This window comes from Triturus cristatus, chromosome 1_2 (assembly GCF_964204655.1).
Source record: "Triturus cristatus chromosome 1_2, aTriCri1.1, whole genome shotgun sequence".
In the NCBI taxonomy this organism is placed as follows: Eukaryota; Metazoa; Chordata; class Amphibia; order Caudata; family Salamandridae; genus Triturus; species Triturus cristatus.
The window spans coordinates 456828598-456849245 of record NC_140580.1 but is presented as its reverse complement, the minus strand read 5'-3'; the positions used below and the strand labels follow the sequence as shown (position 1 = coordinate 456849245).

Below are 20648 nucleotides of genomic sequence, written 5' to 3'. Positions count from 1 at the left end.
TCCACTGCTGGTATTCATCTGCACCCACCCCTCACATGTCTCTGTCCACTGCTGGGAGTGATAGGCACCCACCCCCATGTCTCTGTCCACTGCTGGGAGTGTTAGGCACCCACCCCTCACATGTCTCTGTCCACTGCTGGGAGTGATAGGCACCCACACCTCACATGTCTCTGTCCACTGCTGGTATTCCTCTGCACTCACCCCTCACATGTCTCTGTCCACTGCTGGGAGTGATAGGCACCCTACCCCATGTCTCTGTCCACTGCTGGGAGTGATAGCACCCACCCCTCACATGTCTCTGTCCACTGCTGGGAGTGATAGGCACCCACCCCCATGTCTCTGTCCACTGCTGGGAGTAATAGGCACCCACCCCCATGTCTCTGTCCACTGCTGGGAGTGATAGGCACCCACCCCTCACATGTCTCTGTCCACTGCTGGGAGTGATATGCACCCACCCCTCACATGTCTCTGTCCACTGCTGGGAGTGACAGCCACCCACCCCTCACATGTCTCTGTCCACTGCTGGGAGTGATAGGTACCCACCTCTCACATGTCTCTGTCCACTGCTGGTATTCCTCTGCACCCACCCCTCACATGTCTCTGTCCACTGCTGGGAGTGATAGGCACCCAGCCCCATGTCTCTGTCCACTGCTGGGAGTGATAGGCACCCACACCTCTCATGTCTTTGTCCACTGCTGGGACTCCTAGGCAGACACCCACCCACCCACCCGCACCCTTGGTGCTGTACACTGCTGTCCTGGCCATGAACACACACCAATATACTGGTTATATGCTGCACCAGGTCTCTGTCCACTGCTGGTATTCCTCTGCACCCACCCCTCACATGTCTCTGTCCACTGCTGGGAGTGATAGGCACCCACCCCTCACATGTCTCTGTCCACTGCTGGGAGTGATAGGCACTCACCCCTCACATGTCTCTGTCCACTGCTGGTATTCCTCTGCACCCACTCCTCACATGTCTCTGTCCACTGCTGGTATTCCTCTGCACTCACCCCTCACATGTCTCTGTCCACTGCTGGGAGTGATAGGCACCCTACCCCATGTCTCTGTCCACTGCTGGGAGTGATAGCACCCACCCCTCACATGTCTCTGTCCACTGCTGGGAGTGATAGGCACCCACCCCCATGTCTCTGTCCACTGCTGGGAGTGATAGGCACCCACCCCCATGTCTCTGTCCACTGCTGGGAGTGATAGGCACCCACCCCTCACATGTCTCTGTCCACTGCTGGGAGTGATATGCACCCACCCCTCACATGTCTCTGTCCACTGCTGGGAGTGACAGCCACCCACCCCTCACATGTCTCTGTCCACTGCTGGGAGTGATAGGTACCCACCTCTCACATGTCTCTGTCCACTGCTGGTATTCCTCTGCACCCACCCCTCACATGTCTGTGTCCACTGCTGGGAGTGATAGGCACCCAGCCCCATGTCTCTGTCCACTGCTGGGAGTGATAGGCACCCACACCTCTCATGTCTTTGTCCACTGCTGGGACTCCTAGGCAGACACCCACCCACCCACCCGCACCCTTGGTGCTGTACACTGCTGTCCTGGCCATGAACACACACCAATATACTGGTTATATGCTGCACCAGGTCTCTGTCCACTGCTGGTATTCCTCTGCACCCACCCCTCACATGTCTCTGTCCACTGCTGGGAGTGATAGGCACCCACCCCTCACATGTCTCTGTCCACTGCTGGGAGTGATAGGCACTCACCCCTCACATGTCTCTGTCCACTGCTGGTATTCCTCTGCACCCACTCCTCACATGTCTCTGTCCACTGCTGGGAGTGATAGGCACCCACCCCCATGTCTCTGTCCACTGCTGGGAGTGATAGGCACCCACCCCCATGTCTCGGTCCACTGCTGGGAGTGATAGGCACCCACCCCTCACATGTCTATGTCCACTGCTGGGAGTGATATGCACCCACACCTCACATGTCTCTGTCCACTGCTGGGAGTGATAGGCACCCACCCCCATGTCTCTGTCCACTTCTGGGAGTGATAGGCACCCACCCCTCACATGTCTCTGTCCACTGCTGGTATTCCTCTGCACCCCCCCTCACATGTCTCTGTCCACTGCTGGGAGTGATAGGCACCCACCCCTCACATGTCTCTGTCCACTGCTGGGAGTGATAGGCACCCACCCCCATGTCTCTGTCCACTGCTGGGAGTGATAGGCACAAACCCCTCACATGTCTCTGTCCACTGCTGGGAGTGATAGGCACCCACCCCTCATATGTCTCTGTCCACTGCTGGTATTCCTCTGCACCCACCCCTCACACGTCTCTGTCCACTGCTGGGAGTGATAGGCACCCACCCCTCACATGTCTCTGTCCACTGCTGGGAGTGATAGGCACCCACCCCTCACATGTCTCTGTCCACTGCTGGTATTCCTCTGCACCCACCCCTCACATGTCTCTGTCCACTGCTGGGAGTGATAGGCACCCACCCCTCACATGTCTCTGTCCACTGCTGGGAGTGATAGGCACCCACCCCCATGTCTCTGTCCACTGCTGGGAGTGATAGGCACCCACCCCTATGTCTCTGTCCACTGCTGGGAGTTATAGGCACCCACCCCTCACATGTCTCTGTCCACTGATGGGAGTGATATGCACCCACCCCTCACATGTCTCTGTCCACTGCTGGGAGTGATAGGCACCCACCCCTCACATGTCTCTGTCCACTGCTGGGAGTGATAGGCACCCACACCTCACATGTCTCTGTTCACTGCTGGTATTCCTCTGCACCCACCCCTCACATGTCTCTGTCCACTGCTGGGAGTGATAGGCACCCACCCCCATGTCTCTGTCCACTGCTGGGAGTGTTAGGCACCCACCCCTCACATGTCTCTGTCCACTGCTGGGAGTGATAGGCACCCACCCCTCACATGTCTCTGTTCACTGCTGGTATTCCTCTGCACCCACCCCTCACATGTCTCTGTCCACTGCTGGGAGTGATAGGCACCCACCCCCATGTCTCTGTCCACTGCTGGGAGTGATAGGCACCCACCCCTCACATGTCTCTGTCCACTGCCGGGAGTGATATGCACCCACCCCTCAAATGTCTCTGTCCACTGCTGGTATTCCTCTGCACCCACCCCTCACATGTCTCTGTCCACTGCTGGGAGTGATAGGCACCCACCCCTCACATGTCTCTGTCCACTGCTGGGAGTGATAGGCACCCACCCCTCACATGTCTCTGTCCACTGCTGGTATTCCTCTGCACCCACCCCTCACATGTCTCTGTCCACTGCTGGGCATGATAGGCACCCACCCCTCACATGTCTCTGTCCACTGCTGGGAGTGATAGGCACCCACCCCTCACATGTCTCTGTCCACTGCTGGGAGTGATAGGCACCCAGCCCCATGTCTCTGTCCACTGCTGGGAGTGATAGGCACCCACACCTCACATGTCTTTGTCCACTGCTGGGACTCCTAGGCAGACACCCACCCACCCACCCGCACCCTTGGTGCTGTACACTGCTGTCCTGGCCATGAACACACCCCAATATACTGGTTATATGCTGCACCAGGCCCTAAGCCAACATTTGTGGCGTGTGTACGCCTTGTATCACTAATGTCCCATATCGGAATTGTGGGTATTTTTTCGTCACACGTAGTTTTTTACGAATCGTACGGAAATGGTATTTCTGCTGGTTTGGAAGGAGGATTTCCCGGGTACGAGTCGTACGGAGAATACGCTCTGTACGTACCCGGGTTTTACAGGATCGGAATCGGCACCTAAGTGGTATAAAAACGAGAGCTTAATACCGTTATTGCAATGCAGAATGCATAGGCTTCTCTAGCCATGATACCCTTTTAGAGAGATTTGAGTAAGTTTCACGATTTAAATTGCATATTTTAGATCCTATACAAAGATTACAGTTTACGGTCAGCTGCTATCCCCCCATTTTTTTATTTTTCATTGTTAGTTAATAAACCCCCTTTTTTAAATTTATTTAAGCACCAGCACTTTTTAATACAACAATTATGTTTACCGACCGGTGGTATTTAGCACATAGCACTTTATGAAATTACGAAACCAGAAAAATTTGATAGAGTCAGTTTAGGTTTGAGTTGATTAGTCTACGTTATTCTATTAACAATAGGCACATAACCAGGTCAAAGATACACACATGTATGTTTACATGTGTATGTATATTTCAGGTCCAGCATTTATGCAGAGAGAAGAGATGTGCTCTATAACATATAATAAATTCATAAAATCCAATCATGACCAGGGTTCAAATGCCTATTACCCCTATAAGGTTCAAATTATCACCAACAAGTGATTTAATGAATGTTCGGAGCACTTGCACATAGCTATTGTTTACATTCTTTCAAGCACTTATGCAGAAAAGTTTTTTATGCTGTTAACTATGTGTTTTTACCATTGAAAGATTGTTTTATGAATATATATATATATGATTTTAGCGCAAATAAGATATATTAGCTATTTTATTAGTATTTTTATTTTTTTTAGCTAAAACAAATGTATCGGTTACAATTAGATACATCATATATTATAAGAACTGTGCATTGTGCAAAGTATGTATGTATATTAATACACAGAGCTAATCACGTAAGTGAAAACAACAAAGGATAAAATAGAAAGTCCAACAAACCAAAAAATCCAACTCATTGAATGTTTGCGAACAAAAGTATTTTGTTTATGTTCACTATGGGTGTAGTTCACAATGTAATATAAAAATAGAAAGCGGACTGCGTTTCCGCATGTGATCAAGGGCATCTGAGTGCCTGAAACGCGTCATACGGCGTTTTGAAAAATAAATTGTTTCAGCCACTAAGTTTGGGTCCGTGACTCTCTTTCCAAGCAAGAAGGAAACATGAGGGAGTCTTTTTGCTAATCTATATATTGAAATATCGCACACCATCGTCGGCAGTTACTAGCACAGCATGACCTCCCACCTTCATGCGCAGCCAAACGCGTTTCGAGCAGAATGCTCTTCGTCAGTGGCCAGAAAGGAACTGCAGAAGTGGTAGTAGATGCAACCATATTTATTGTGTTAATAAGAGTCCCGCCCCATTGGGCGCATGGCATCATGGTAACTGTAGTCCATTAAATCGTTGCCTGGGCTCAAGGTTGAAATGCACACCCCAGTGGGTCCTGCCCACCTCTGCAAAATGTTACAATAAAGTCTCCAGCATGTTAAGTTTTATATCTCCCCAAGTGGGTGAAGGAGAGCGTGAATGCCAGCCAGCTTCCCATAGTATCCCGGCGATGAGGCTTCCTGAAGTCCAACCAGTGCCTGCGGTTGCGTGCTCTTGGAGCCGCCGGATCAGCAGCGGGACCTGCTGGCGGCCGGACCAGCCGCTACAAACAAGAAAAAGAGGGGTGCCTCAGTGAACAGGTCTCACCAACAGGAAATATCGCACACCATCGTCGGCAGTTACTAGCACAGCATGACCTCCAACCTTCATGCGCAGCCAAACGCGTTTCGAGCAGAATGCTCTTCGTCAGTGGCCAGAAAGGAACTGCAGAAGTGGTAGTAGATGCAACCATATTTATTGTGTTAATAAGAGTCCCGCCCCATTGGGCGCATGGCATCATGGTAACTGTAGTCCATTAAATCATTGCCTGGGCTCAAGGTTGAAATGCACACCCCAGTGGGTCCTGCCCACCTCTGCAAAATGTTACAATAAAGTCTCCAGCATGTTAAGTTTTATATCTCCCCAAGTGGGTGAAGGAGAGCGTGAATGCCAGCCAGCTTCCCATAGTATTCCGGCGATGAGGCTTCCTGAAGTCCAACCAGTGCCTGCGGTTGCGTGCACTTGGAGCCGCCGGATCAGCAGCGGGACCTGCTCACGGCCGGACCCGCCGCTACAAACAAGAAAAAGAGGGGTGCCTCAGTGAACAGGTCTCACCAACAGGAAATATCGCACACCATCGTCGGCAGTTACTAGCACAGCATGACCTCCCACCTTCATGCGCAGCCAAACGCGTTTCGAGCAGAATGCTCTTCGTCAGTGGCCAGAAAGGAACTGCAGAAGTGGTAGTAGATGCAACTATATTTATTGTGTTAATAAGAGTCCCGCCCCATTGGGCGCATGGCATCATGGTAACTGTAGTCCATTAAATCGTTGCCTGGGCTCAAGGTTGAAATGCACACCCCAGTGGGTCCTGCCCACCTCTGCAAAATGTTACAATAAAGTCTCCAGCATGTTAAGTTTTATATCTCCCCAAGTGGGTGAAGGAGAGCGTGAATGCCAGCCAGCTTCCCATAGTATCCCGGCGATGAGGCTTCCTGAAGTCCAACCAGTGCCTGCGGTTGCGTGCATACAATTAATGGTACTCCAGGTATTTTCCTTACCCAATGAGGTTTATTCATAGTGCGGTGCGTTTCAGCATGAAAACAGCCCACACGCATTTTCTTCACGCGCCTTTGTCAAACAATAACCACCCCATTACAAATGAAAATAAATAATGGACTACTATCCATAAACATAACAGAAAGACTTGCATGTCTACACCTCGTTGAATATTTATTCAGTCCATTCCTCATATATAAGTTCATATCCCAAAAAATCATGGACAAATTGCATGAACCATCATCACAAAAACATTGTACAAGAAAATAGAGAAGATTTTCAATTCCACTTAAATGCAATCCAACTCATGACTTAGTACACATTGTTTAACTTCAAGTTACAGAAATCCCATATTAAATCAAAGTCCATCCAAAAATGGATATCCTGACATGATTATGTTTTCATCTCAAAGACTTGAGAGCATATATAATTCAAACAGGGTGTAACCCCTATTTCTCAACATATAATTCACTCATGTCATTATAAAATGTATTTGTGTTGCATTTAATTGTACCAAGGGGGAAAATATGCTTATATGGCATGATTTCATCTCCTCATTATGCCCCATCCAACAATTCTTCATAGTATAACAATCTACAATCAACGGGAAATCGCAGTTAATCATCTTGCCCAAGTGGGCAATGTTCCTGTGGGGTAAGCCCTTGTCCTTGCTCAGGAGTTGTTAGACCTCCTTCACTACTAGATCATGGAATACATCAGTATTATCTTGTGGCATCAAAGGATTGTATCTCTGCTGGGGATTAAAGAATCAAGGGCCAATTCTAAAACTGATTTATCCATTTCCATAAGTTCACTTCTTGACAGGTTAATAACATTACCTTCTTTCTCACCTATAGAGTCCTTCATTTGTAATCATTTTGCAATGCCATCCTTTTCCCATGTGGTACATTGTCCCTGAAATTTCCAAGTTATATTTCAGTCAATTAACTATAACTTGCACATTCAGCATGCCCTGCTTATGACATCACATATTAGATTACTAATGATATGTTAAATGTAACCCTGGGCGGTGAACTCCGCTCTGCTCGCGGAGTTTGCGAAGTTTTCCGCACTCTGCGTTATGCGGAGCTCGCGGAGTGCTGAAGAACTCTGCTTCTCGCAGCAGAGTGGAGTTTTTTTCTCGCTCGCGTTCACCAATGTCAAGTTGGTGAGCGTGAGTGAAGAAAATCCACCTCCTAGTGAGATTTTTCCTCGTTCGTCAACCTCAAGTTGGCGAGCGTGGAAAATAAACCCCCCCGGCGAGATTTCCAAACGTGGGGGAGGTCAGGTTTCTCATTACGAGTGGTCGCATATGCTCGCAAACGCTCGCATTGAGAAACTGCCTGTTTGCATTGAGAAAGCTGCCACTCGTGTAAAAATCTACTCGAGCGGCAGAAAAGGAAAGCTTGCACTGTGCATGATGCCGTTCGCATTTATTGCACAGTGCGGACAAGCATCCGGCACTGTGCAATCACCACGAACAGCATTTTTCTATCGCACTCTGCCACTTGCAGAGCTTCGCATAGCGCGGAGGAGGTTTTTTCCCACTTCGCGGGGTTTCGCGTAGCGCAACTCTGCGAATTCCACCCAGGGTTAGTTAAATGACATCATTTATTACATTACTTATAACATCTTAACTGACATCACTTATGACATCACTAATGACATTACTAATGATATCATCCAAGTTACTACTTCTCAAATGGCTATGTAAATTACTAGATCATTATTGAAAAAAAAGCAAGTACTTAAGTGCCCTCAAACATACACAGCATAGATTGACTACATATACATGTGTACATGTACGAAATAAAAATAATGTAGTCCTGGAGACTGATTCAATATGGTAAAATTAAAGTGGTGCACAGTTTAATTACCAGTAAATGTTAGCCCATACAGTACTTTATTTAAATGTAAATGTGTATGTACTTGTATAGCACACTGCCACCCCCAATGGGGGTATCCTGGCGCTTTTACTCATACCGCAGTGGAACCCTTCCTGGCCTTTCCCTGTGAAATGTCCACTCCTGGGCACCCCCATGGTGAAGCCAGGCATCCCAGCACTGCTGGGGCCATTGTGGAGATTAAGCAAGCTATTGCCCAGAGTTGCAGCGTGGGACCCATGATTAGAATATGCACCGAAGCGAGAATTATCAGGTCCAAGGATATTGAATCCAAGGCCATCCGAGGCGAGGGATTGAACTCTGGTCCCATGCCAGAACTCTGCATCAGGGTCTGCCGCTCTAACCATTGAGCCACACTCTCCACTTTATACAAGGTGAGTGCAATTAGTGTGAGTTGCAGATATATGTTACAAATAAGGGCCTCATTATGATGTCAGTCGGAAAGCATTCTGACCGACTCCGTGTTGGAATTGTTTCTAACCGACTCGGATTCGGGGAGTCCAACCGACCGATTACTATGATTCTGAACACCGTTTGGTCGGACTCCCATTGACTTTAATGGGAGCCTGTGTTTTGACTGACAACACAGACTCCCATTGAAAAACGGGAGGTAGCGAAAAACCTTGCACCCTGTGGCGGGCACCCCACAGTGCCTGCAACACCATGCATGGTTGGAAAGAAAGGACTTTTGGGTACCCCCATGGGCCCCAACCGAAGGTCTCCGGGTAAAGGGAGGCCTGCTACAGGCCTCCAAAGTTGGTTTCTGACAGCCGTTCTGTGTCAGTCAAACCGAGTCGGAAAGGCTGTTGGAATCCGATATTATAATCGCTTGGTCGGAATGTGGTCCATAGAGCTGTATGAGTCAGCTCTGACCACCTTGGTTTCTCCGAATGCCTGTCGGAACTGAGTCAGAAAGACCGAACGGTTACTTTTCATCGTAATTGGCCGGTCGGAAACATGGGTTCCGACATGGAGTCGGACAAACCGAATGCCGTTTGGAGCCTTTCCAACTGACATCGTAATGTGGCCCTTAGTTGTGACTTCAATCAAAGTCATATTGACAAAATATACATTACATTACATTACATTAGTCACCGGTGGATTTCTATGGACTTTCAGACATTAAAGAGTTGCCATTTAGTGAGTTGTCATGTTGTGTGGTAGGACAGGCCTAAAAAGTAGCCAGAGCCCAAAAGTGGACAATACAAGAAACACACCATGCTTCCACAATTTAAATTAAGATAGATAACAAAAGGCATGTGTGAGTGGGTTTGAACTAATTTACAGTAAAAAGATACATTATAAACTGACTCAGGGTGCTTGATCACTGTCCTGTTGTCGGAATTTAGCAAAACAAAAGGTATGTGTGTTTGTGTGCATGGTAACATGCGTGTTTTGTGCAGTGTGTTTTTTTAGTGCTCGTTGTGTGTGCCATGTATTCTACTGTCCCGTGATAATAGTGGTCTGTAGGTGTTAATCTGCAATGCCCAATGTTGATATCATTCTTCCCTGTGGCTATTGAAACATTGGTTAAATGTTTCACGTTTCTATATTTTCACTACAAAGCTGTTATAACTGCTACCAGGGTGTTGCTTAATTGTGTTTTTGCATCTGTATCCTAAAACGATGTGGATGCGCTTGGTTCTCTAGAGTTAATCGCACAGAGTGGGCTGTTGAACAATATGACAAGTTACACATATGTTAATGACAGCATTGTCATGTATTTGTTCATTAATTCTCTTGCATTGACATGAAGGAACACGTGGCTGATAGACTAGAAGATTTTGAATGTGTCATGTGTTGACTTTCAGCTCCCTGGGCTACATGTGCTATTGCAACCTCAACTAGAAGTCTCTTATAATATGGTGGATGAGATATCTGTCACGTCTGTGAGATTTTTCCGCCTGATTCTAAGTTTTCCCTAATGCACAGAGAAATTATGTATTGTAATAGTTATAATCGACATTACTGCACGCAATTCCTCTTTGTGCATTATTGTTACAGCACAAATTTCTTCATGCATTACCTTGAGAAAAATGGCACCGGGAAACCCCACGATATGCAATTATTTGAAACAAATTATCGTAACTTGGGTGCAAACATAATCTGCACCCTATTTCACAATTACTATTGTACTCTGAATTAATTTTTGACATCTTAAGGCAATTTTCAGCAGTTTGGGATGAAAAATGAGTTCAAAAGCAACACAATCCCACAATTGTGCATTCTCCACAGTGTTGGTGTTTCAGAATTGATTGCTCTCCTCTGGCCACTACAAAGAGAAGTCAAACTGCAAGAGTGGGAATCACTGTCATGCTCTGTTCGTGCTTTTTGTGATTATCTATGCTTTCATTTATTTCTGTGTCCATGTGATTGTTAGTTCGGTGACTCTTATATTTATTCTTTGGGAGCAGCTCACCATCGAAGTGTGAGTGGCCTATGTTGGGTCATGTTTTAGGTCTGCCTAAAGACAGTTTTACATGTTCCTCAGAAAAAGTAAAAATAATAAAAACATGTATATATACATGCACAGGATTCTGGTCAGGCCTCTTCAGCTATTCGTCTGTGCAGGTCTCATTCACATTGTAATTCCTTCCATGACAGCATACAGCATGGAACTGTAGATCAGCCAACTTCATGCAATGGCCACCTTACAGTGGGAGTAGTTTCATTTTACCTGATGGCATGCACTGCCACCGGACAAGGAGCGCACTTCAGTGACAGGGCTATTGTGGCTAGTATACTGGGCCATTTTTCTTTTTATATTTCTTAATGTTTGCTATTTTTTCCAGATTGTATGTGTTTGCAAAAATAATGCTTATTGCCTGATTGCCAAGGCCATACCTGGTGTCTTCATGTGTTAACATACGTGCAACCTTTCAGTAAATACCTGGGAACATATTACATATACTGCACACTTTCCTTGTTTGCTACAAAGCACACCTTTAAATAGGTGCACCGTGGGCAAAGAGGGAAAGTTTGCCATATTACCATGAATGCACTGCTGCCAGTTCAGCCGCTAACTAGTGCTGCGCTGGGGCAGCGCATTCAAGTGAAATACAGAGTCGCTGCTTCATAGCCACTCCATATTTCACTGTGCAGGTGGCAACCTGCCTCCACTCTAAAGAGGGAAGAGAGATCCCCAAGCAGGTGGTTGCAGCATGCATGCCAACCTTTTAAAATAGGAAAGTGGGAGAAATAGCTTTGAAATTGGTATTCTCCACCTGAATCTGGAGGGTTGGCATGTATGGTGCAGTGCGTGACTGCACCCACCAGCAAGCGGATGTGTGCATAAGACCCCCCTTTTCCCCTTCCAGAGGGCTGCCTTTGGGAGGTGTACTGAAAGTGCGCTACCTTGTTGTGGTGAACTTTCAGTGTGCCTCTTAATGTCTTGTTTGCCTCAGCGCACATTTGCATAATACGGTGTGGGCACAGAGTCAAAGTGATTCCCTCATTTGAATGGGGCAACATCCCCAGACAAATGAGGGAACGCCTTCTAATGACAGCTACAGATGGGGTCATACAAGCATCTGTGGCCCCTTATGTAGGGGCGCACAAAGCAGGTGCACATGCCTGTTGGCACTCTCTATCAAATGGACCCTGATCCTATGCAACAGCTTAATAATGTCTTTTATTTACAGGGGGCTTAATATTTCAACACTCATCCCCTGTATCATAACTTAATCCACCGAAAAAATAACTTTTGAAAGCAGGCTTTCTTTAATGTAAAAATGCAATAAAATTGGAAAACTATTTCAAATTCTATCTGTCAGCTGCCATACATTTGGCTTTCCTTGTAATTGCAGTGGGGTTTCTGAGGTACTCTCGCAAGGCCCTGCGGTATGTTTCTCACACAAATCCTGACATTTTATTCTCATGTTGTACCTATTTGTCAAATGTATACTGATGTCAGCTCTTTGAAATGTAACTTGACCGTGTCCTATTATAGTCTAACTGTGAAGATCAAAGAAGGACAACAATAAAGAGATCTTTAGCCCTTACCTGTGAGAATCAAACTGTCAGCATGTCCGTGCCGTGCATTCCTAGTGCTCTCAAGTGAGTCCTTGTAGTAGCAAACACTTCAGAGTTATTGTGGAAAAGTAATGGAGCAGAACACGAGAAATCTGAAATAAAGAAAATGAATAGACAAAGTCATAGCTCAAGTGCAGAAACAGGAAACCAGCACGTTTCTACGAAATAAGAAACATAAGTACAAACTGGGTCTTGGGCACGCGAACTTTCCACATCACAAATCCACCACAACGTGAAGAGGAGAAAGCAGAGCTGCTGTAGCAGAAAAAATCAACGAAAAATGAGGATGGGATGGCCCTAGAAACCCAGCCAGCCACTGACTACAATGTCACACACCGAAATGGAGTATTGTAATGTCTGTTGCGATAACATTTTTGTTAGCAGTCGGAAATAAGAGCAAAGTTTAAGAGGAGTGGGAGTTGCTGTAGGCTGAGGCAGGCATCAAGGAGAAAGATCGAAATGGGACAACGGCGGTCGCACCGGTACCCGGGGGCTAGGAGGAGGTGGGAGCACTCCCACCTCCTGTGAGGGTCCCATAGGCGGTGTAGGGAGGGCCGTGAACCGGAAGCACTTTGGTGCTTCTGGTTCACTAGGGCGCCCAACTTTGGGGGTATGACCGGTTTAGTCCGGCCTGGTCCGTGCCTCCCCTTAAAAGGGAGGTCCGGGGAGCAGGACAGTCTCTTGTTCTTTGCTCCCCGCAGGCACAGCACCCAGGCCACCAGCGGCCCGTAATTTGTTTTCCCCACCCACCATCCCCTAAGGCAGGCATTTTTAAATATGTTGCTCGGTAATGTATTGGCTTTGTTCTTTTAACTTTCATTGCAGGTATCTCAGGAGAGAAGATTGAATGTAAATATGATGATTTGGTGAATTTGTAATAATTGTGTCGATAGTTGTAATTATGTCAATACAGGATTTTGAATGCAGAGTCTAGGTAGTTGTAACATTTATTAAAATCTCAGTACATGAATTTTGGTTTCGGGAAATAATGTCGTATTTAGTTGTGTGTGTCTCCGGTCAGGCGGTAAGGTCATGATTGGTAAGCATAGTCTTCGGTCCTTAGCAGTCAGAACCATGTAACCCCAGGGGCAATGACAGCCGGTAGGTAGGCTGTCAGGGTGCGGAGGCCGGGGGAGACACTCTATCCAGTGGGCCTGTGGCCACCCTCGCACACACAGGTACATCAGGGCGCAAGTATGCAGAATTTTGCATCCCCCGTTTATGGAGTTTAAGGCACAGGGCGTAAGGGGGGCCCGGGGGAGAATATCCGTCCAATAAGCTGTACCCCCTGCGCATGCGCAAGCCTACTCCGGCAGAGTAAATTGTAGTTTGCTGGGATCTAGAGGCTGCCAGTCATTGACCTTGCCGTAGGCTCTAGAGGGGACACGCAGAAAGTGAATATATGCATTGTTAGATTTACGGCAGGAGTGTTGTGTGTATTAGCGTTAAGGTTAGCCACGTTACATCATCTGTCTAACAATGTATCTGGACTTTCTGCGTAATTGTACATAATGTGAATAAATCATGTTTTTTAATTTTGTAATAAATACGGCCCCTAATCCAAAAAAGTAAAGTTGGTGTGGTCTTATTAATTGCCTTGAAGGAGGGAGGGAAACCCCATCCGTACAAGGGCTGTGGTTACAAAAGGTAAATAGGGGACTCGGGGAGTACCAGGCCATATGGAACTAAATCAATTCTTCGGGCTCTTAGAAAGGTTTGCTCGTTCGGCTAACTAAGCAGTCTGGAGTTATTTGCCATATTAGAAACTTGTCCGTGTTGCCTCCTATGGTCTGTACCTTTGGTCGGTCAAAAGACACTTTAGTGGACCGGGCATAAAGCAAGATAAAGGGCAATTTTTTCAACAGCCAAGTAAAGATGGGACAAGGGGAGAGGATGTGGTCCATCGGCTAGACTGCCGACTTTGGTGCTGGAAACCAGGGTTCGAGCCTCGGGTTCGCGTCCACATCCTGTGATTCTGGGCAAATCACTTAATCTCCCTGTGCATGAATGTGTAATGTAAATACGGTGCTCATGTAAAACGCTCCAATACCTTCGGGTCGAGTTCGCGCTATATAAATATGCAAGAAAAAAGGGACACCGTTTTGACATTTAAGTGAAATGTTCTGTCCTTGTTTGGCCAAATTCTAATGTTCTCCTGACACATTTATGAATGCCACTTTATATTACATTCAAATACAGAAATATTTGTCTTTTATATGGAAGTGAATTCTCCAGTTGATGGACGTGCAATTGCATTAATTTTCTGTACTTTCAGAGGCATTTATCCTAACTCCTGTATGGGGTCCAAAGATTGTTTCTCTGTATTTTCTGTTAGTGTGGGAATAATGTTATGATTTCTTTCTTGTTCACCCACAGTTGTCTCAGACAGTTTTGCAGGTAGCGTGTCCTTGTTCTGGAGCAAATGTCATGTGAGATTTCCCACAACTCTTCATAACTGCATTGGTTGTGTCCCATAGACTTAACAGTTGAGTGTAGTCCATTTTTTCCTGTCATCCCAAAAACTTCTTTCTACGCTTCCTCTGCTCCTTCTGTGTGGATGCTGTGCCCTGTGTGTCTGGCCTACCTGATTAATTGTATAAATGCTTTCAAGGAGAACTTCCTTTTGGTATATAAGTGGTCTCACTTTTCTGATGTCATCAGAAGTTGCCAATATATCAGTCTCAATTTGTGACTTTTTGGGAATCAAAATTAGCACTTCTTTGTTTTGGGACTGTGAATGTTAACAAATGGCTATTTTATACCCCTTTGTGTTGCACATACAGCGCAGCAATTCTCAATTTAAGAGTTTGCAAAAGTTGTATATCACTCATTGCGGAATTAAATGTCCATATATCTGCCCGTTAGTTAATGAGACAAACTCAGACCACAATCGTATTGCTTTACCCTGTAGTAATAAAGCATTGAAGGTCTAAAAGATCATCCTGTCAATTAGCCCCAAAAGATGCACCTCTTCTGTGGCAAAGAAAAGAATGGATTTGGGAGAAATTACCATATATTTAGAAAACTGACATATTTACTATGTTAGAATTGAATTTTTAGAACACGTTTAAATGTTATTGAAAGGCTTGCTTTAGAAAATAACTCACAAACAAAAATGTAAATGCACCTTTGTTAAAATATTAATAATTATATGGATGACACATATCACTATGTTAATATAGAAGTTGATAATGTCTTTAGAAATGTTTCATTAATAAATGCGTGTTTTTCAAAAACCTTGCACCACATAACTAGTCTTTAGCCTTTGCAGTGACCAGTCCCAAAAGCTTTCCTCTTGACTTTTGCTCATAGTAAAACATACTCTGTAACTATCTCCCATCAATGTAATCTCTACAAATGTGCTGAGTATAATATTGTTCAATCAGTTCCTCACCCCATATAAGGTCATTTCACTAGAATGCAATACATTTACTAAATCTGCATAGAATGAATGGTGACTTTGTCTCTGCAGCAAATGTATAGTGCATCTTTTGCTTACGTAAAAGGGTTCTCATGGGAACCTTCCCTCATGTAACAGTTATGTTAGAAAACTGTATCAAACCTGATGACAAGAGTGCAGACTGTGGGAATCGGAAGAAGATGTATCGTATGACTGACATCAACACCTAGTGAACCGTTCTGAATGGTCATCAAGTAAAGTTTAAATGTATGTGATGTATGTTTTTGCATAAGTATTGTTTATGTTTTTTAATATATGTGTTACATTTTTAAAAGTTGTTAATTTTATTTTAATTAACTTTGGTGTTGGTTAGTCCGGTAGCGGGTTGTGGGTTTATAGGGGAAAAGGGAGGGAAGGAATATAGGGGTCGATTAGGATGGCGGGCAGACCTGAGTCTGCCCACCATCCTCGCGGTTTTTGTGCCCGGTCGCCAGATATTAGGATGTGATCGCCAGCCTGGCAGTCGCATTCCGCAGTTTAACATTGCGGCGAGTGCAGCAGCACCCGCTGCAATGTCAAATTGCCATGTTGTGCATTTCCATGCACAACATGGCAGGCACTGTGCGGTGCCTGCCACCTTGTGCATGGAAATGGAGGGCGGTACCATGGGTACCCCCGAGTACACCACCACCCCCCACCAACCGGGGGCCCGCAACAGGCCCCCAAAGCAAATCCCCACCAGCCTTTCCATGCGTCATCGCCACCATGGAAAGGCCTTTCACCGCACACATCCTAATATGGATGGCGGTGCCTGCTAGGCACCGCCACCATATTAGTGGCCAAGTCCACCCGGCCAACAATTGGAGCGATTGCCGACTGGCGGAAAAGCAGCGGACGCACTTTGCGTCCACCGCGATACCCCCGCCATTATAATATGGTGGGGGTTATTACTCGTTACGATGGCGTAACGATTGCCACCGCCGGCTCGGCCTTGGCGATCGTTATGCCATCGTAATGACCCCCTTAGTTATAATAAATTAATGAATATATTTATTTATTAATATTATTTTATTGAGATTTTAAATGTGTTTTTAATTTTGTTTAGTACATTTTAGGTGCGGGTTATGGGGTTTATAGGGGTAAAGTGTCGGAAGTGATTTATTTTTAATTAATTAATAATTAGTTGTTAAATAATAATCAATTCATTGACAATTATTTATGATAATTGTGTAATTAATTTTCGGTACAGGTTGTAGGGGTTTTAGGGGTAAAGGGTAGGAAGTAATTTATTTTTAATTAATTAATGATTTATTGATAATAATAATAAATTAATTGATAATTAATTAGTGTAATTGTTTAATTATTTTTTGTGTATGGGTTTTGGGTTTATAGGATTGAAGGGTGGGGAGTAAATACATTTCACTTACATTATAATTAATTGTAAATAGCATTAGTTATTAAATTGAAAACTTTTTTTAATTGTGTAGTTAATTTGTTTTACAGTTTAATTTTGGGTGTGGGTTGTGGGAATTATAGGTGTAAAGAGTGGGAAGTTAATACAATTGTATGTGTTTTAGTTTGTTTTTTAATTAATAATATTTGTTGAATTGATAATTGATTATGTTAATAATGCAAATACATTTTTCCCGATATGGGTTGTGAGTTGTTTGTGTGTGGTGTTATAGAGTAGGAAGTAAAAATACTGAATTTATGTAATAATTAATGTTTTTGTTAAATATTATTGTTTGAAAATTATTTTTTCTTTTATTTAATATAATTTTTGTAGTTATTTGTGCTATGTATTTAACATTATGTTATGTTTTTATTTTTAATATTAAATATATTTAAATTCAAACATATTTATATATTTTTTTATTTACGTAAAAAAATATTTTTATTTTGATGATGATATTTTGTTTGTTATTAATTTTGAACTGACTGGAGTGACAATAGTAACGTTTAACCCTCCGTAATCCAACACTTGCCCTATTGATGCACTGATTGGAGAGGGAATAGTAAATGTAGTCCCCCTGCTATCCAACACTTTCCCTACTGTTGCACTCATTGGAGTGGGAATAGTAATTTTTACCCCTCCACTATCCAATACTTTCCCTACTGTTAGACTCACTGGAGTGGTAAATTGAAGTTTAAAGATTTTTAAACAGTTTAATATTTTAATTTATAATGTTTATTTATTGGTATATCTATATCTATATATATTTATTTGTTAAATTTGTGTTTAATTTTAAAATAATAAAATGCATTAAAATGTGTTCAGTAGTTGTTTAATAATTGTTGTACAGTAACTATATATATATGTAAATTATTATATAATTGTGTTTAACTTTTTTAAATTAAGTTTAATTTTTATGTTTGTTAAAATGTATATTAAATCTAATTTATTTAAAGAAGAAATTGCACCAATCAAGTGGAGTCCGTTCCTGTTTTTGGTTCCAGTACCCAGGGAATCACTAAAAGAACAAGGATATATATATATCCAAATACTGTTTGGTTTTCTATATATATATATTCACTTAAAAAACCATAGGTTTCACACATGTTATAGTTAGGTGTATATTTACCTCGTAAAAAACCAATGAAATTCCCCCGTTATAGTTAGTTGAGATAACTATAACTTGCTTGCCCGCAATCCTCTGCTCATGACGTCACATATTACATCACTCATGACATGGTCAGTGGCATCACTCATGACATCACTGATGACATCATCCTTGTGATAGAGTTGACAAAGGCTAGGGGGCAGGAACTCTCTACCCTGCCCCCTTTTCACGTTCGCCACCTTCCTTTTTCACTCTCGCACTGAAAACAAACAAAATGGCGGCCAACACTTCCTGATTTCGACCGATTCGAACGTTGACTAACATGTAACCACCAATCAGAATTACGCTCGCGCACGTTAGGGTGCTCGCACGGTGCTCGCACGGTGCGCGGCTATAGATATGTATATGCTTTTAAATGCTATTTTCTCAGGAACTACTGAACAGATTGACACCAGACCTACAAAAGGCACTTCCCCGACCTGAGGACTACTTCTCTGCCAAATTTCAAGTAATTCTGTTCAGCCGCTCGGGCTGTACCTTCGACTAAAGGTCCTATGGAAAAATGCATGGGGAAAACGTGTTTTGAGACCCCCCTTTTTTCTCGGCCCCCGCTTGACGAATCACCCGGAGACTTTCAGGGTAGGAGCTGAGCGGAGCGCCCCATTAGTTTTGAAAATTTCGCGAGGATTCGTCAACCGGCGCCAAAGTTATTCAAAATAGAATTTTGAGATTTCCTATGGAAACACGGTCCTAACTATAACTATCTACTGGCGACCGCCAGTAGATAATATATATATATATAAAACCAAACAATATTTTGTACATCTATATTTATGACATCGATATATTTTTTCGATATTTATGTACTTACCATTTTAAGTATAGGATGTAGATATTTTTGACATTGATATTTTGTCACAATAGTTTTGTATGAGGATATTTTGGGAGTCAATATTTTGTCAGTGTACCATTTCAGACTCTTCTTTATAGGAGTTGATTTCCTTTTGGATATTCCTGAGGTGATTTGCTTTTATTAATTTGTGATCAATGCTAACACACAGATCGCTTTCCTAAATACAGTTCACATTTCAACTGTAGGCAACTGGGCTGAGTTCCCAGAACTACTCTTTATGAGAAGTTCATTACTTTTATTTGCTTTTTTCCAAATAGATCTCTTCATGGGTTCCTTATTAGAATAGGTCCTTTAGTTAGATTATCAGGTTTTCATTATGGAACACTGTGCCTTTAAATGCTGACTTCTAACCATTATTTTAATTCTGTATTCTACTAAACTGAATAAAGATAATTAGAAATTCTAGCGATACATAAAATAAAGGTTTTAAACTTTCCCAACCCCTCATCTTTGATTCATCCAAAAATCTAAATGTTTATGATGTTTAACCCCTTCGACGCGCATGACGGAACGGTTCCATCATGCATGTCGGTTGCGCTGTGCGCATGACGGAACCGTTCCGTCATGGCCCCGCCCGCGCACGGAACCTTCAGAGTGGCGCGGAAATCCGCGCCGCGCTGAAGGGGTTAACAATTTTCTTTAGTGAGCTCTCATTATAACACGTTGGAAAAGGTCCATTGACCTCTCCAGAGCCCCTGGAATTCTCCATGGTGAAATATGTGAACGGGTGTATGTAAAAGATCTGATCCACCTTGAAAAGTCTACTTTTGGGCTCTAGCAAATTTGATCCTTTACTTTACTTAATAGCTTATTAGTACAATTGTTCCTACTACATGGTTTATACGGCCATATTTATTTTTATGAATTTCATTTCAGAGTAGCAGTAGCCGCTCTAGTTATAATTAGAATCCCAAGGTATAAGAATTCATCAGAATATTGGTTGCTAATACCTTTGCCCCGTTTGACGGACCTGCACGAAACTTTACAGACCTATTGCTTTATCTGCATTGGCAGAAGATGGAAAGTTTTACAGATATTGGTCAATGGAATGCACACATAAAAGAGGGGTCTCAAAACAAGTTTTTCAACCAATGCTTTTTCATTGGACAATTGTATCTCACATATTGTGAAAACAGCTGAATAGATTTACATGAAATTTGGCAGGATTAATCATTATGGTGCACAGATGATCCTCGTAGGTACCACAAGTAAATAGGGCAAGTATTGTATAAGTTATAAGGCATTTTATCTTAGCGGTATCTGTTGTTGTGATAGTTTCTTGAAGTTATGTTGCATTTTGTGGGTATACCAGAGTAAATATTGATGGCAAGTCATTAGATGATTGGCTAATGACTGCCTTTTCAAAAGTTGAAAGCAGCCAACTTGTTGTAGGTACCCTTTGTATTTCTTCTGCCTTTTGCCCTTAGATGTAGGTAAGTATTAGATTTTACATATTTCTCCTACATTTGAGCACTTTATTCAAGTG

At 43.8% G+C, this 20648-nt stretch overlaps 1 protein-coding gene across 1 annotated transcript in view; it reads right to left on the bottom strand.

Annotated features, from left to right (window-relative positions):
• LOC146867488 (uncharacterized) overlaps positions 1–20648 on the bottom strand; it is a 434961-nt gene that overhangs the window by 100739 nt on the left and 313574 nt on the right. Inside the window, exon 6 of the mRNA XM_085622074.1 lies at positions 12259–12380. The gene's annotated coding sequence lies outside the window, so the exon portion shown is untranslated. The remainder of the gene's footprint in view (positions 1–12258; positions 12381–20648) is intronic.